Source organism: Apodemus sylvaticus, chromosome 20 (genome assembly GCF_947179515.1).
Source record: "Apodemus sylvaticus chromosome 20, mApoSyl1.1, whole genome shotgun sequence".
Lineage (NCBI taxonomy): Eukaryota > Metazoa > Chordata > Mammalia > Rodentia > Muridae > Apodemus > Apodemus sylvaticus.
This window is the reverse complement of record NC_067491.1, coordinates 58,644,781-58,663,411: the sequence shown is the minus strand read 5'-3', so window position 1 is coordinate 58,663,411 and position 18,631 is coordinate 58,644,781. Positions and strand designations below refer to the sequence as shown.

Here is an 18,631-nt window from a genome sequence, read left to right as displayed (position 1 = left end):
TCAGCAGTGGAACCAAGGCGACACAGGGTCCAGTTAGGCCCTGCGCCCACGACCACTGACCTTCGCTGACCAGCCGGGCGGCAAGCAGCTGCGGTTGTGCGGTGCCTTTCCTGCACGGAAGCCACTTCAGAACTCGGCCTCTCACCAGTCAGGAGAGGTGCATCCATCTTGGTTTCGGACTCCAGGGATCGGACAGACTGAGGTACACAAACATAATCTGAGGCCAACACCGTGGTGGTCTGAGCCCGACGGGCATTGGCCTGCACCCAGGCCCTGGGCTGGTCGGGGGGCCATCGGGGTGCCAACCCAGCCAGGAGGATTTTTGCCCAGGCCTGCGCGCACGCCACCATTTTGCCTGCAGGACGACAGAGAGCTCTGGCGGGCAGAGCTGTAACAGGCATAGCCTGAGGCTAACAAAGCGGGGGTCTAGGCCCCAAAAGGCACAGGACTGACCCCAAGAACTGGGAGGCTTGGTGGGCCATCTGTGAGTCAACCCGCCCAGGAGGTTGTTAGCACAGTAGATTCTCCCAGCGCTTTTAGGGAGCGGGGGCATGCACGGCCGCCATCCTAGTCATCTGGCAGACCCAATTAACAGTCATAGCCCTAGGGGAACTTTGCTCGGACTTTGGCCTCCCAGGCTTTTGCCTGGACTCAGGGCCTGGGCAGCCAGGCTAACCTTGTGTGCGCCAGCCCAGTTGGGGGATCGGCTGCCCAGCGGAGTGAGCGGAACATAGGGGAGGTCACAGCTGCATACACCGTCGGCACTCCCTGGGGGTACACACGGGCTCCATCTGGTCCACAGACACAATCTGGGGCAAGGCCTCAGGTGGAAGCCCTCAGCTCAACTCTCTCCGCTTCCGGATCCAGATCAGCCTGGGCGGCCGCACCACATCTCCAGGTCCTGCAAGAGGCTAGCTGGGCTTCCGGGCGGCCAGCTGGGAGAAGTCAGTGTGCTCCAGTGAATCCAGTGGGCCCCAGCGGGAGCCTTCGGGTGCCTGCTTTGGGATCTGAACAGCCTGGGCAGCAGCACCCTGTCTAAAAGCAGTGCAGGAGGTAAGCTGTGCACCAGAGGCCAACTGGGAAGGGGCAGCTTGCACTGGTGAGTCCAGCACTGACAAGACAAACTCACACCAGTGAGAACTAGATGGCAAAAGGCAAACGCAGGAACGTCACTAACAGAAATCAAGGCAATATGGCAACATCTGAACCCAATTCTCCTCTACCAACATGTCCTGGATACCCCATCACACCAGTAAAACAAGATTTGGATTTAAAATCACTGGTCATGATGCTGGTATAGGAACACATGAAGGACATACTTAAAGAAATTCAGGAGAAAATGGATAAAAAGTTAGAAGCCCTTGCAAGGGAAACACAAAAATCATTGAATGAAATCCAGGAGATTACAAAAGCCAACAAGGAGGAAATGCAAAAAAACACTTAAAGAAATACAGGAGAACTTTGGTCAACAGGCTGAGGTCATGAAAGAGGAAACACAAAAATCTCTTAAAGAAATACAGGAGAACTTTGGTCAACAGGCTGAGGTCATGAAAGAGGAAACACAAAAATCTCTTAAAGAATTACAGGAAAGCACAAACAAGCAAGTGAATCATCCAGGATCTAAAATCAGAAGTAGAAACAACTAAGAAAACTCAAAGGGAGACAACTTTGGAGATAGAAAGCCTTGGGAAGAAAGCAGGGGACAGAGATGCAAATATCAACAACAGAATACAAGAGATAGAAGAAAGAATCTCAGATGCTGAAGATTTCATAGAAACCATGGACTCAACAGTTAAAGAAAATGCAAAATGCAAAAAGCTTGTAACCCAAAATATCCAGGAAATCCAGGACACAATGAGAAGACCAAACCTAAGGATTATAGGCATAGATGAGAGTGAAGATTTACCACTTAAAGGGCCAGCAAATATCTTCAATAAAATTATGGAAGAAAACTTCCCTAACCTAAAGAGAGAGATGCCCATGAATATACAAGAAGCCTACAGAACTCCAAACAGACTGGACGAGAACAGAAATACTTCCCGTCACATAATAATCAAAACACCAAATGTTCTAAACAAAGAAAGAATACTAAAGGCAGTAAGAGAAAAAGGCCAAGTAACATATAAAGGAAGACCTATCAGAATCACAGTAGACTTTTCACCTGAGACTATGAAGGCTAGAAGGTCGTGGGCAGATCTCATGTAGACTCTAAGAGAACACAAATGCCAACCAAAACTACTATATCCAGCAAAACTCTCAATCACCATAGATGGAGAAACTAAGATATTTCATGACAAAACCAATTTACCCAATATCTATCCACAAACCCAGCCCTAAAAAGGATAATAGGAGGACAACACCAATACAAGGAGGGAAACTTCACCCTGGAAAAAGCAATATAGTAACCTTTCATCAAACCCAAAAGAAGTTAAGCATTCAAATTTAAAAAATAACGTCAAAAATGATAGGAAGTAACAATCACTATTCCTTAATATCTCTTAACATCAATGGACTTAATGCCCCAATAAAAAGACACAGACTAACTGACTGGATACGTAAACAGGACCCTACATTTTGCTGCTTACAGGAAACAGACCTCAGGGTCAAAGACAAACACTACCTTAGATTAAAAGGCTGGAAGACAATTTTACAAGCAAATGGTCTCAGGAAACAAGCTGGAGTAGCCATTTTAATATCAGATAAAATTGACTTTCAACCCAAAGTCATCAAAAGAGACCCTGAGGGACACTTCTTGCTGGTCAAAGGAAAAATACAAAAAGAACTGTCAATCCTGAACATCTATGCCCCAAATGCAAGGGCACCCTCTTTCGTAAAAGAAACTTTATTAAAACTAAAAGCACACTTTGCACCTAACAAAATAATTGTGGGTGACTTCAACAGTGCACTTTCCTCAATGGACCGATCAGGAAAACAGAAACTAAACAGGGACACAATGAAACTAATTGAAGCTTTGGACCAATTAGATTTAACAGATATATATAGAACATTCTATCCTAAAACAAAAGAATATACCTTTTTCTCAGCACCTCATGGTACCTTCTCCAAAATCGACCATATAATTGGTCACAAGGCAGACCTCAACAAATATAAGAAGATCGAACTAATCCCATGCCTCCTATCTGACCACTATGGAGAAAAAGTGGTCTTCAATAGCAACAGAAACAACAGAAAACCCACATACACGTGGAAACTGAACAATACTCTACTCAATGATACCTTGGTCAAGGAAGAAATAAAGAAAGAAATTAAAGACTTTTTAGAACACAATGAAAATGAAAACACAACATACCCAAATATATGGGACACAATGAAAGCAGTGCTAAGAGGAAAACTCATAGCCCTGAGTGCCTCCAAAAAAAAAAAAAATGGAGAGAGCATACATTACCAGCTTAATGACACACCTGAAAGCCCTAGAACAAAAAGAAGCTATTTCGCCCAGGAGCAGTAGAAGGCAGGAAATCATCAAACTCAGGGCCGAAATCAATCAAGTAGAAACAAAGAGAACCATACAAAAAATCAACAAAACCAGGAGCTGGTTCTTTGAGAAAATCAACAAGATAGATAAACCCTTAGCCAGACTGACCAAAGGGCACAGAGAAAGTATCCAAATTAACAAACTTAGAAATAAAAAGGGAGATATAACGACGGAAACTGAGGAAATCCAAAAAATCATCAGATCCTACTACAAGAGCCTGTACTCAACACAACTGGAGAATCTGGAGGAAATGGACAATTTCCTTGACAGATACCAAATACCAAAATTAAATCAGGACCAACTAGACCATCTAAACAGTCCCATAATGCCTAAAGAAATAGAAGGTGTCATAGAAAGTCTTCCAACCAAAAAAAGAAGAGGACCAGATGGCTTCAGTGCAGAATTCTACCAGACCTTCAAAGAAGAGTTAACACCAATACTCTTCAAACTATTCCACAAAATAGAAACAGAAGGAACACTACCCAACTCCTTCTACGAAGCCACAATTACGCTGATACCAAAGCCACAAAAAGATCCAACAAAGAAAGAGAACTTCAGACCAATTTCCCTTATGAACATCGATGCAAAAATACTCAATAAAATTCTTGCCAACCGAATCCAAGAACACATCAAAACGATCATCCACCATGATCAAGTAGGCTTTATCCCGGGAATGCAGGGTTGGTTCAATATACGGAAATCCATCAATACAATCCACTACATAAACAAACTCAAAGAACAAAACCACATGGTCATTTCATTGGATGCTGAAAAAGCATTTGACAAAATTCAGCATCCTTTCATGCTTAAAGCCTTGGAGAGAACAGCAATTCAAGGCCCATACCTAAACATAGTAAAAGCAATATACAGCAAACCGGTAGCCAGCATCAAACTAAATGGAGAGAAACTTGAAGCAATCCACTGAAATCAGGGACCAGACAAGGCTGCCCCCTTTCTCCTTATCTTTTCAATATTGTACTTGAGGTACTAGCTCGGGCAATTTGACAACATAAGGAGGTCAAACTGATGCAAATTGGAAAGGAAGAAGTCAAACTATCATTATTTGCAGACGACATGATCGTCTACCTAAGTGACCAAAAGAACTCCACTACAGAGCTCCTACAGCTGATAAACAACTTCAGCAAAGTGGCAGGTTATAAAATCAACTCAAGCAAATCAGTGGCCTTCCTATACTCAAAGGATAAGCAGGCTGACAATTAAATTAGGGAAATGACCCTCTTCACAAGAGCCACAAACAGTATAAAGTATCTTGGGGTGACTCTTACCAAACATGTGAAAGATCTGTATGACAAGAACTTCAAGACTCTGAAGAAGGAAATGGAAGAAGACCTCAAAAAATGGGAAAACCTCCCAGGCTCATGGATCGGCAGGATCAATATAGTTAAAATGACCATTCTGCCAAAAGCAGTCTACAGATTCAATGCAATACCCATCAAAATCCCAACTCAATTCTTCACAGAGTTAGAAAGAGCAATTATCAAATTCATCTGGAACAACAAAAAACCCAGGATAGCTAAAACTATTCTCAGCAACAAAAGAAAATCTGGGGGAATCAGTATCCCTGACCTCAAGCAATACTACAGAGCAATAGTGTTAAAAACTGCATGGTATTGGTACAGTGACAGGCAGGAGGATCAATGGAACAGGATTGAAGATCCAGAAATGAACCCACACACCTATGACCACTTGATCCTCGACAAAGAGGCTGAAAACATCCAATGGAAAAAAGATAGCCTTTTCAACAAATGGTGCTGGTTCAACTGGAGGTCAGCATGCAGAAGAATGGGAATTGATCCATACTTGTCTCCTTGTACTAAGCTCAAATCCAAATGGATCAAGGACCTCCACATAACGTCAGACACTCTGAAGCTAATAGAAAAGAAACTGGGGGAAGACCCTTGAGGACATCGGTACAGGGAGAAAGTTTCTGAACACAACACCAATAGCGTATGCTCTATGAGCAAGAATTGACAAATGGGACCGCATAAAATTACAAAGTTTCTGTAAGGCAAAGGACACCATCAAGAGGACAAATCGGCAACCAACAAATTGGGAAAAGATCTTCACCAATCCTACATCAGATAGAGGGCTAATATCCAATATATATAAAGAACTCAAGAAGTTAGACTCCAGAAAACCGAACAACCCTATTAAAAATGGGGTACAGAGTTAAACAAAGAATTCTCACCTGAAGAACTTCAGATGGCAGAGAAGCATCTTAAAAAATGCTCTACTTCATTAGTCATTAGGGAAATGCAAATCAAAGCAACCCTAAGATTTCATCTTACACCAGTCAGAATGGCTAAGATTAAAAATTCAGGAGACAGCAGGTGTTGGAGAGGTGTGGAGAAAGAGGAACACTCCTCCACTGCTGGTGGGGTTGCAAATTGGTACAAGCACTCTGGAAACCAGTCAGGCGGTTCCTCCGAAAACTGGGCACCTCACTTCCAGAAGATCCTGCTATACCACTCCTGGGCATATATCCAGAAGACTCCCCACCATATAATAAGGATACATGATCTACTATGTTCATAGCAGCCCTATTTATAATTGCCAGATGCTGGAAAGGACCCAGGTATCCCTCAACAGAAGAGTGGATGCAAAAAATGTGGTATATCTACACAATGGAGTACTATTCAGCCATTAGAAACAATGAATTCATGAAATTCTTAGGCAAATGGATGGAGCTAGAGAATATCATACTAAGTGAGGTAACCCAGACTCAAAAGGTGAATCATGGTATGCACTCACTAATAAGTGGATATTAACCTAGAAAACTGGAATACCCAAAACATAATCCACACATCAAATGAGGTACAAGAAGAAAGGAGGAGTGGCCCCTGGTTCTGGAAAGACTCAGTGAAACAGTATTCGGCAAAACCAGAACGGGGAAGTGGGAAGGGGTGGGTGGGAGGACAGGGGAAGAGAAGGGGACTTACGAGACTTTCGGGGAGTGGGGGGGCTAGAAAAGGGAAATCATTTGAAATGTAAATAAATTATATCGAATAAAAACATTAAAAAAAAAGAACAACACATACAAACACTCAGAAGTGGGATGGGGGAAGACATGAGAAAACAAAAACAAGCAAACAAAAAAACTCAAGTGGCACTACATGCTGGTGAGGATGTGGAGCAAGGGGAACTCTCCTCCAGTACTGCTTGGATTGCAGATTTATACAAGCACTGTGGAAATCAAGTTGGCAGTTTTTCTGAAAACTGAGAATAGTTCTACCTCAAGACCCAGCTATGCCAATCCTGGGCATATACACAAGAGATGCTCCCCATCCCACGAGACACTTGATAATCCTCTTCATAGCAGCTGTACATATAGGAGCCAGAAATTGGAAACAACCTAGATGTCTCTCCAATTAAGAATGGATAAAGAAAATGTTTTACATGTTTGCATGGTATGTACTCACTTGTAAGTGGAGATTAGACATAAGCAACAGGATACTCCTGCTACATTCCACAAACCTAAAGAAGCTACACATGAAGGATGGTAGAAGCAAGGATGCTTGAACTTCACGTAGACAGAGGAATAAAATAGTGATAAGAGGCAGAGGGAGGGACGAAACTGGGAACTGGGTGGGAGAGGAGATAGAAAGGGGAATGGGGAAGGATCAGGTGTGGGGAAGGACAGAAGGGATGTCTAGATGGCCATTAGAATAAATGGAATTCTGCTTCTCATAGGAGGGTGTATAGATGACATCTCCAAGAAAAGCCAGAGACCTGGGATAAGGAAGACCCTCAAGAATCAATGGAGATGTCTTTAGCTGTGACTCCAAGGATTGGAGATACAGAAACTGAAGAGGCCACCTCCTGAAACAAGGAAGCAGGAAGACCAGGGGAGTCATAGGGACACCAACTGTCTTAGTCAGGGTTTCTATTCCTGAACAAACATCATGACCAAGAAGTAAGTTGGGGAAGAAAGGGTTTATTGAGCTTACACTTCCACGTTGCAGTTCATCACTAAAAGAGTCAGGACTGGAACTGGTGCAGAGGCCATGGAGGGATGTTTCTTACTGGCTTGCTTCCCCTGGCTTGCTCAGCCTGCTCTCTTATAAAACCCAAGAATACAGCCCAGAGATGGTACCACCCACAAGGGGCCCTCCCTCCATGATCACTAATTGTGAAAATGGCTCACAGTTGGATCTCATGGAGGCACTTCCCCAACTGAAGCTCCTTTCTCTGTGATAACTCTAACATGTGTCAAGTTGACACTCAAAACCAGCCAGTACACCAACCCACCTTAAAATTTCCAACCAAAAATTTATCCTGTCTACAAAAAAAAAAATGCAGCCATGAGGAATGGAGCAGAAACTGAGGGAACAGCCAACTAATACCTGGCCCAACTTGAAACTCATCCCAGGGGCAAGCACCAATCCCTGACACTATTAATAATACTCTGTTATGCTTGAAGAAGGGAGGCTAACATGACTCTCTTCTGTCCTCTAAGAGGCTCCACCCAGCAGATGACTCAGACAGATCCAGACAGCCACAACTGGATGGAGCTTGGGGACTCTTATGGAAGAATAGGAAGGATTGTGGGCCCTAAGGGAATGGGAATTCCACAGGAAGTCAGAGAGAATCTACTAACCTGTACCCTTGGGATTCTCAGGGACTGAACCACCAACTAAAGAACACACAGGGGTAGACCTAGCCCTCCCCATACATATATAACAAATATGGAGCTTGCTCTGCATGCAGGTCCCGAACAACTAGAGCAGGAACTATCTATCCTAAGAGCTCTTGCCTAGATATGGGATATGTTCTCTCTGGGCTGCATTTTCTGGCCTCAGTAGGAGAGGATGCACTTAGTATAACAAAGACTTGATGTGCTAGGGTGGGGGTGTAACCAGAGTTGGCCCCCACTGGCTCAGAAAAGAAAGAGGGATGGGGCCAGGAAAAGAGCAGTAAATGGTATGTAAAGTGAATAAGTAAAAAGAAATATTAAATAAAAAATTATTAAAAAACATTTTTTTTTGCTGGTGCAATTACCTCACAACATGAAGTCATGTGTGCAACCTTGATTTTGTTTATTTGATCTTTTATGGGTCAGGACCAAATTGATCCTCTTATTATGGCTCTGTAATACATCTTAAGATATGGAATGTATTGCCCACAATATTTTCCCTTTTGCTTCTGATGCTATTGGCACCCCGGGGTCTTTTGTGGTTCCATATGAAGGTAAGTTTCACTTTTTTCTATTGAAATGAAGAATGAGATGAGGATTTTCGGGGGGGGGGTGTTGAATCAAATCTATAAAAGGTTTTGGTATAATACTCATTCTTTTGATGTAATATTCATTTTACCAATCCAGGAGTAATACATTGTCTTTATGTCTTTCTTCAGAGGTTTAAAGCTTCCGTTGTAGATTCCCATCACCTCTTTGTTGTTTATTTCCAGGCACTTTATTTTCTTTGAGTCTGGTGGAGTGGAGTATGCTCATGATCTTTCTCATTTTTTAATGTTTGATGTATAGAAAAGCTATTGATTTATGCATATTGAATCTCTATGCTGCCACATTGCTGAATTTGTCATTTCTAGAAGGTTTTTGTTCAGATTCCTGGGATCTCTAATATCTAGTATCTTGTCCACTGTACACTGGGATAGCTGGATATCTTCCTTCCTGATTGTGTGCCTCTAATTTCCTTCCCTTGCTTATTACCTCAGCTGCACTTTGAGAACAGTGAAGATAGCAAGTGCTATTGACAATGTTTGGAGCCCCAGATATCGCTGTCCCATTACTGAATTCAGAGGGGTTGATTGATTTAATCTTTAATCCATATCAGATCATGTTGGCTGAGGGTTACTCACATATATCTTTTCACTAGGCTGAAGTATTGTCCCCGTGGTTCTACATTCTCCTAAGACTTTTTTTTCTTATTCGATATAATTTATTTACATTTCAAATGATTTCCCCTTTTCTAGCCCCCCCACTCCCCGAAAGTCCCGCAAGCCCCCTTCTCTTCCCCTGTCCTCCCACCAACCCCTTCCCACTTCCCCGTTCTGGTTTTGCTGAATACTGTTTCACTGAGTCTTTCCAGAACCAGGGGCCACTCCTCCTTTCTTCTTGTACCTCATTTGATGTGTGGATTATGTTTTGGGTATTCCAGTTTTCTAGGTTAATATCCACTTATTAGTGAGTGCATACCATGATTCACCTTTTGAGTCTGGGTTACCTCACTTAGTATGATATTCTCTAGCTCCATCCATTTGCCTAAGAATTTCATGAATTCATTGTTTCTAATGGCTGAATAGTACTCCATTGTGTAGATATACCACATTTTTTGCATCCACTCTTCTGTTGAGGGATAAATGGGTTCTTTCCAGCATCTGGCAATTACAAATAGGGCTGCTATGAACATAGTAGAACATGTATCCTTATTACATGGTGGGGAGTCTTCTGGGTATATGCCCAGGAGTGGTATAGCAGGATCTTCTGGAAGTAAGGTGCCCAGTTTTCAGAGGAACCCCCAGACTGATTTCCAGAGTGGTTGAACCAATTTGCAACCCCACCAGCAGTGGAGGAGTGTTCCTCTTTCTCCACACCCTATCCAACACCTGCTGTCTCCTGAATTTTTAATCTTAGCCATTCTGACTGGTGTAAGATGAAATCTTAGGGTTGTTTTGATTTGCATTTCCCTAATGACTAATGAAGTTGAGCATTTTTTTAAGATGCTTCTCCGCCATCCGAAGTTCTTCAGGTGAGAATTCTTTGTTTAACTCTGTACCCCATTGTTTAATAGGGTTGTTTGGTTTTCTGGAGTCTAACTTCTTGAGTTCTTTATATATATTGGATATTAGCCCTCTATCTGATGTAGGATTGGTGAAGATCTTTTCCCAATTTGTTGGTTGCCGATTTGTCCTCTTGATGGTGTCCTTTGCCTTACAGAAACTTTGTAATTTTATGAGGTCCCATTTGTCAACTCTTGCTCTTAGAGCATATTCTATTGGTGTTCTGTTCAGAAACTTTCTCCCTGTACCGATGTCCTCAAGGGTCTTCCCCAGTTTTTTTTCTATTAGCTTCAGAGTGTCTGGCTTTATGTGGAGGTCCTTGATCCATTTGGATTTGAGCTTAGTACAAGGAGACAAGGATGGATCAATTCCCATTCTTCTGCATGCTGACCTCCAGTTGAACCAGCACCATTTGTTGAAAAGGCTATCTTTTTTCCATTGGATGTTTTCAGCCTCTTTGTCGAGGATCAAGTGGCCATAGGTGTGTGGGTTCATTTCTGGGTCTTCAATCCTGTTCCATTGATCCTCCTGCCTGTCACTGTACCAATACCATGCAGTTTTTAACACTATTGCTCTGTAGTATTGCTTGAGGTCAGGGATACTGATTCCCCCAGATTTCCTTTTGTTGCTGAGAATAGTTTTAGCTATCCTGGGTTTTTTGTTGTTCCAGATGAATTTGATAATTGCTCTTTCTAACTCTGTGAAGAATTGAGTTGGGATTTTGATGGGTATTGCATTGAATCTGTATAGTGCTTTAGGCAAAATGGCCATTTTAACTATATTGATTCTACCGATCCATGAGCATGGGAGGTTTTCCCATTTTTTGAGGTCTTCTTCCATTTCCTTCTTCAGAGTCTTGAAGTTCTTGTCATACAGATCTTTCACATGTTTGGTAAGAGTCACCCCAAGATACTTTATACTGTTTGTGGCTATTGTGAAGGGGGTCATTTCCCTAATTTCTTTCTCAGCCTGCTTATCCTTTGAGTATAGGAAGGCCACTGATTTGCTTGAGTTGACTTTATAACCTGCCACTTTGCTGAAGCTGTTTATCAGCTGTAGGAGCTCTCTAGTGGAGTTCTTTGGGTCACTTAGGAAGACGATCATGTCGTCTGCAAATAATGATAGTTTGACTTCTTCCTTTCCAATTTGTATCCCTTTGACCTCCTTATGTTGTCGAATTGCCCGAGCTAGTACCTCAAGTACAATATTGAAAAGATAAGGAGAAAGGTGGCAGCCTTGTCTGGTCCCTGATTTCAGTAGGATTGCTTCAAGTTTCTCTCCATTTAGTTTGATGCTGGCTACCGGTTTGCTGTATATTGCTTTTACTATGTTTAGGTATGGGCCTTGAATTCCTGTTCTCTCCAAGACTTTAAGCATGAAGGGATGCTGAATTTTGTGAAATGCTTTTTCAGCATCCAATGAAATGACCATGTGGTTTTGTTCTTTGAGTTTGTTTATGTAGTGGATTGTATTGATGGATTTCCGTATATTGAACCAACCCTGCATTCCCGGGATAAAGCCTACTTGATCATGGTGGATGATCGTTTTGATGTGTTCTTGGATTCGGTTGGCAAGAATTTTATTGAGTATTTTTGCATCGATGTTCATAAGGGAAATTGGTCTGAAGTTCTCTTTCTTTGTTGGATCTTTGTGTGCCTTTGGTATCAGCGTAATTGTGGCTTCGTAGAAGGAATTGGGTAGTGTTCCTTCTGTTTCTATTTTGTGGAATAGTTTGAAGAGTATTGGTGTTAACTCTTCTTTGAGGGTCTGGTAGAATTCTGCACTGAAGCCATCTGGTCCTGTGCTTTTTTTGGTTGGAAGACTTTCTATGACTCCTTCTATTTCTTTAGGCATTATGGGACTGTTTAGATGGTCTAGTTGGTCCTGATTTAATTTTGGTATTTGGTATCTGTCAAGGAAATTGTCCATTTCCTCCAGATTCTCCAGTTTTGTTGAGTATAGGCTCTTGTAGTAGGATCTGATGATTTTTTGGATTTCCTCAGTTTCCGTTGTTATATCTCCCTTTTCATTTCTAAGTTTGTTAGTTTGGATACTTTCTCTGTGCCCTTTGGTCATTCTGGCTAAGGGTTTATCTATCTTGTTGATTTTCTCAAAGAACCAGCTCCTGGTATTGTTGATTTTTTGTATGGTTCTCTTTGTTTCTACTTGATTGATTGCGGCCCTGAGTTTGATGATTTCCTGCCTTCTACTCCTCCTGGGCGAAATAGCTTCTTTTTGTTCCAGGGCTTTCAGGTGTGTCATTAAGCTGGTAATGTATGCTCTCTCCATTTTCTTTTTGGAGGCACTCAGGGCTATTAGTTTTCCTCTTAGCACTGCTTTCATTGTGTCCCATAGATTTGGGTATGTTGTGTTTTCATTTTCATTGTGTTCTAAAAAGTCTTTAATTTCTTTCTTTATTTCTTCCTTGACCGAGGTATCATTGAGTAGAGTATTGTTCAGTTTCCACGTGTATGTGGGCTTTCTGTTGTTTCTGTTGCTATTGAAGACCACTTTTACTCCATAGTGATCAGATAGGAGGCATGGGATTATTTCGATCTTCTTATATTTGTTGAGGTCTATCTTGTGACCAATTATATGGTCGATTTTGGAGAAGGTACCATGAGGTGCTGAGAAAAAGGTATATTCTTTTGTTTTAGGATAGAATGTTCTATATATATCTGTTAAATCTAATTGGTCCAAAACTTCAATTAGTTTCATTGTTTCCCTGTTTAGTTTCTGTTTTCCTGATCGGTCCATTGAGGAAAGTGCAGTGTTGAAGTCACCCACAATTATTGTGTTAGGTGCAATGTGTGCTTTTAGTTTTAATAAAGTTTCTTTTACGAAAGAGGGTGCCCTTGCATTTGGGGCATAGATGTTCAGGATTGACAATTCTTTTTGTATTTTTCCTTTGACCAGCAAGAAGTGTCCCTCAGGGTCTCTTTTGATGACTTTGGGTTGAAAGTCAATTTTATCTGATATTAAAATGGCTACTCCAGCTTGTTTCCTGAGACCATTTGCTTGTAAAATTGTCTTCCAGCCTTTTACTCTAAGGTAGTGTTTGTCTTTGACCCTGAGGTGTGTTTCCTGTAAGCAGCAAAATGTAGGGTCCTGTTTTCATATCCATTCAGTTAGTCTGTGTCTTTTTATTGGGGCATTAAGTCCATTGATGTTAAGAGTTATTAAGGAATAGTGATTGTTACTTCCTATCATTTTTGACGTTATTTTTTAAATTTGAATGCTTAACTTCTTTTGGGTTTGATGAAAGGTTACTATATTGCTTTTTCCAGGGTGAAGTTTCCCTCCTTGTATTGGTGTTGTCCTCCTATTATCCTTTTTAGGGCCGGGTTTGTGGATAGATATTGGGTAAACTTGGTTTTGTCATGAAATATCTTAGTTTCTCCATCTATGGTGATTGAGAGTTTTGCTGGATATAGTAGTTTTGGTTGGCATTTGTGTTCTCTTAGAGTCTACATGAGATCTGCCCAGGACCTTCTAGCCTTCATAGTCTCAGGTGAAAAGTCTGCTGTGATTCTGATAGGTCTTCCTTTATATGTTACTTGGCCTTTTTCTCTTACTGCCTTTAGTATTCTTTCTTTGTTTAGAACATTTGGTGTTTTGATTATTATGTGACGGGAAGTATTTCTGTTCTCGTCCAGTCTGTTTGGAGTTCTGTAGGCTTCTTGTATATTCATGGGCATCTCTCTCTTTAGGTTAGGGAAGTTTTCTTCCATAATTTTATTGAAGATATTTGCTGGCCCTTTAAGTGGTAAATCTTCACTCTCATCTATGCCTATAATCCTTAGGTTTGGTCTTCTCATTGTGTCCTGGATTTCCTGGATATTTTGGGTTACAAGCTTTTTGCATTTTGCATTTTCTTTAACTGTTGAGTCCATGGTTTCTATGGAATCTTCAGCATCTGAGATTCTTTCTTCTATCTCTTGTATTCTGTTGTTGATATTTGTATCTCTGTCCCCTGATTTCTTCCCAAGGCTTTCTATCTCCAAAGTTGTCTCCCTTTGAGTTTTCTTAGTTGTTTTTACTTCTGATTTTAGATCCTGGATGGATTTGCTTAGCTCCTTCACTTGCATGTTTGTGTTTTCCTTTAATTCTTTAAGAGATTTTTGTGTTTCCTCTTTCATGAGCTCAGCCTGTTGACCAAAGTTCTCCTGTATTTCTTTAAGAGATTTTTGTGTTTCGTCTTTCATGACCTCAGCCTGTTGAGCAAAGTTCTCCTGTATTTCTTTAAGTGTTTTTTGCATTTCCTCCTTGTTGGCTTTTGTATTCTCCTGGATTTCTTTCAATGATTTTTGTGTTTCCCTTGCAAGGGCTTCTAACTTTTTATCCATTTTCTCCTGAATTTCTTTATGTATGACCTTCATGTGTTCCTGTACCAGCATCATGACCAGTGATTTTAAATCCAAATCTCGTTTTACTGGTGTGATGGGGTATCCAGGACATGTTGGTAGAGGAGAATTGGGTTCAGATGTTGCCATATTGCCTTGATTTCTGTTAGTGACGTTCCTGCGTTTGCCTTTTGCCATCTAGATCTCACTGGTGTTAGTTTATCTTGTCAGTGCTGGACTCACCAGTGCAAGCTGCCCCTTCGCAGTTGGCCTCTGGTGCACAGCTTACCTCCTGCACTGCTTGTAGACAGTGTGCTGCTGCCCAGGCTGTTCCGATCCCAAAGCAGGCACCCGAAGGCTCCCGCTGGGGCCCGCTGGATTCACTGGAGCACACTGACTTCTCCCATCTGGCCGCCCGGAACCCCAGCTAGCCACTTGCAGGACTTGGAGATGTAATGCTGCCGCCCAGACTGATCTGGATCCAGAAGCGGAGAGAGTAGAGCTAAGGGCTTCTGCCTGAGGCCTTGCCCCAGATTGTGTCTGTGGAGCAGATGGAGCCCGTGTGCACTCCCAGGGAGTGCCGATGGTGTATGCTACTGTGACCTCCCCTGTGTTCTGCTCACTCTGCTGGGCAGCCGATCTGCCAACCGGGCTGTCGCACACAAGGTTAGCCTGGCCTCCCAGTCCCTGAGTCCAGGCAAAAGCCTGGGAGGCCAAGGTCCGAGCAAAGTTCTCCTAGTGCTATGACTGTTAATTGGGTTTGCCAGGTGACTAGGATGGCGGGCGTGCGTGCCCGCGCTCCCTGAAAGCGCCGGGAGAGTCTGCTTTGCTAACAATCACCTGGGCGGGTGGACTCACAGATGGCCCACCAAGCCGCCCAGTTCTTGGGGTCAGTCCTGTGCCTTTTGGGGCCTGGACCCCCGCTTTGTTAGCCTTAGGCTATACCTGTTACAGGTCTGCCCGCCTGAGCTCTCTGTCGTCCTGCAGGCAAAATGGCGGCGGTGCACTCGCAGGCCTGGGCAAAAAACCTCCTGGTTGGGTTGGCACCCCGATGGCCCCCCGACCCGCCCAGGGCCTGGGTGCAGGCCAACGCCCGTCAGGCTCAGACCACCGCGGTGTTGGCCTCGGATTATGTTTGTGTACCTCAGTCTGTCCGATTCCTGGAGTAGGGAACCAAGATGGATGCTCCTCTCCTGACTGGTGGGAGGCCGAGTTCTGAAGTGGCCTCCGTGCAGGAAAGGCGCCGCACAACTGCAGCTGCTTGCTGCCCGGCTGGTCAGCGAAGGTCAGTGGTCGTGGGCGCAGGGCCTAACTGGTCCCTGTGACGCCTTGGTTCCACTGCTGATGACCCTTCAGCTGGAGCAGTCACTGCTGCCGCTGCCGCCGCTGCCGCCCTCCTAAGACTTTTATCATGAGGGCATAACGTATTTATCAAATAAATTTTCTGCATCTAGCTCTCTTGAATACTTTACATGACTGTAGGAATATGTCTGAGACTTAAGGGGAGTTACAGGGAATTAAATTTCTCAAAAGTTGAGATCAAGTAAACAAACTTTAACTCTTTAAATTTTCCTGTTGACTCTTCTGTCACGATAGTAACAAGCTCCAATTGGCCACATTAGGTTTTTATCCTTGATGACGTCCGATCTGAAGTACCGGTTTCAGTCAATATCTACTAGTTCCACTTCAAAAGTGAGCTTGGAGTTTGGTGGAATTCTGGCATCGGGCTGTCCATTCTTTCTGTACGCCCATTCTGGTTCAATCTCGTCTTTATTCATAGTCAAGAGTGCTCCATTCCATCTTCTGTTAACCTTGCCTACTCCAACCTTAAATCTTAAAAGGCTTGACATTTTTCTTCTTTGATCTTGTTTGAATATTAGGATCAAAAACAGTTCCATCTGGGAGTGTCCCCTTTTACCAGCAGTGAACAACATCTCGCTTTTTAGGAATGTTGGTTTTTATCTCCATTTTTTTTTAGAAGATTTTGTATATTTTGGTGGACCATCGTCGAGAGTCTCCTCAGACTAGGATTCTTTGGGTTTATCGTCACCAAGCTTCACGTTTCTCACCTGTTCAGACGCTTTACTTCCGGTTTCAGCAATCTTGAGACACTTTCAAAAATATGGTTATAGCACTAACCAAATGGTCCTCATTAGCAGTCTTAGTTACATTTTTTTATGTTTCCGAGTAATTTATGCTCTGTGAGAAACGAATCTGAACCGGGATCCTGCAGAAACTTGATGATGTCCTTCCTTCTTGGGCAGCTGCTCCCTGCTCCACAGTCCATACACGCTGCGGAACAGCCTCAGCCATCTTCCCCCGCTGCTGCCGCTGCACTGTTTGCAAGTGTGTTGTGGAATATTTTTTAGTATTGCATCTTCTTTCTTAATTTCCTCCTTTTCATTTTTTTCTTTCCTCCTCCTCCTCCTCCCCCTTCCTCTTCCTCCTCCTCTTCGTCCTCCTCCTCCCCTTCCTCCTCCCCTTCCTCATCCCTTTCCTCCTTCCCTTCCACCTCCCCTTCCTCCTCCTCCCCTTCCTCCTCCTCCTCTTCCTCCTCCTCTTCCTCCTCTTCCCCCCTCCTCCAATCACATTGTGCCTAATGGCGGCTGCCCTGAGGACTGTATAAAGGCCTGCTGGGTGGGTTGCACTTGGTCATTCTCTCTCCATGTGCAGGGTGACCCATCATGTTAGAATGACAAATTCCTCTTGTTTTTTACATCGATTCCTGACTCTGAGTTGCTCATTCAGGAGGTCCTGGTAAGCTAAGGCTCACCAGAGACTTACAGAACAACTAAGTTTGAATTTTTTTTTCCTCAAATTTTCAGGTTTCATTAAATTAAAATATTTGTTTTACTGATTTCTTTTATTAATGTTAGCACTTATAGGTATCTATTTACCTCATAGGACTACTTTAAGTATGTGACACTGATTATGTAATGTTGGAATTTTACGCTTTCACATTTTGAAAATCTTTTTCTTCATTAACATAATTATTCAGTAATGCTTTTTTTTTATTTCCAGGAGTTTGTAAATTTCTTAGGGATTTATTTGTTGTTAGTTGTAAGCTTTATTACATTCTGCTTAGATTGTAGTGCCTGAGTTGTTATCGTTCCCTGTCCCCATTCCTGTGAGGTTACAGCTGAGAAGCCGCCAAGGCCACTGCATGTCCTTTTCTGCCTCAGCCTGTGACCACCGTGAGGTACCTCAGCAGTAGCCACCACTGCAGTGTGCTTACTCTCCACCCTCTTCCTGCCATCAACATGAGGTGCCACCACAGGGGCTGCCATGGGGCAGTGTCCTTTCCACCCGTCCTGAAGAGCTCCATGACTGAGCCCTAGAACCTAAGCCAAAGCAACCTGTGGCCTGAAAGGACTTCCCAGCCTGGCCAATGGAGCATATGTGGAAGAAACAGGGTGAAACAAATAAATACAAACACCAAAAAACAAAACTGAGTAATCACTAAGCAAAAAACCCACTAGTTCCTGAGGGGAAAAAAAGCCACCAAACTCTGAGCTCCAGAAGATCAGGACATGACATTCCAGCAATCTTCACCTATTTCTAAGGGAAATACCTAGCCTTAGAAATCTGTGCCTGCTAAGAATCCAGGACAAGCTTTGATTGCTTGGTCTTGGAGCAGAGAGCCCCTCTCCTGGATGCTTCCTCACCCCCAAATCTCCGAAATGAAGTTTGTTGTACTTTTATACATCTGGTTGGAAACACACACTCAAATGTGTGCACATACACACACACACACACACACACACACACACACATGAGAGAGAGAGAGAGAGAGAGAGAGAGAGAGAGAGAGAGGGGGGGGGAGATTCTCTTGTCCCCAACCCATCTAAAACATTCCTTTTGACATGAGACTAAAACCCTAGTGGGGGAACCCTAACATTCCCTCCAAACCCCTCATGCCATGAATCTAAATAGAGCTCTCCCTCCCTTAAGGTGTCTCTTGTCCAGTGCTTGCTCTCAGTGAAATGAATGAACAGTAACAGACAGAGCAACTTGTAAGGAGTGAGAAAAATCA

The 18,631-nt window shown here is 43.0% G+C and overlaps 1 pseudogene; it reads right to left on the bottom strand.

The window, feature by feature from the left end:
• Nucleotides 1-16,259: 16,259 nt before the first annotated feature.
• Nucleotides 16,260-16,911, bottom strand: LOC127671178 (peptidyl-prolyl cis-trans isomerase FKBP3-like; annotated as a pseudogene).
• Nucleotides 16,912-18,631: the final 1,720 nt, after the last annotated feature.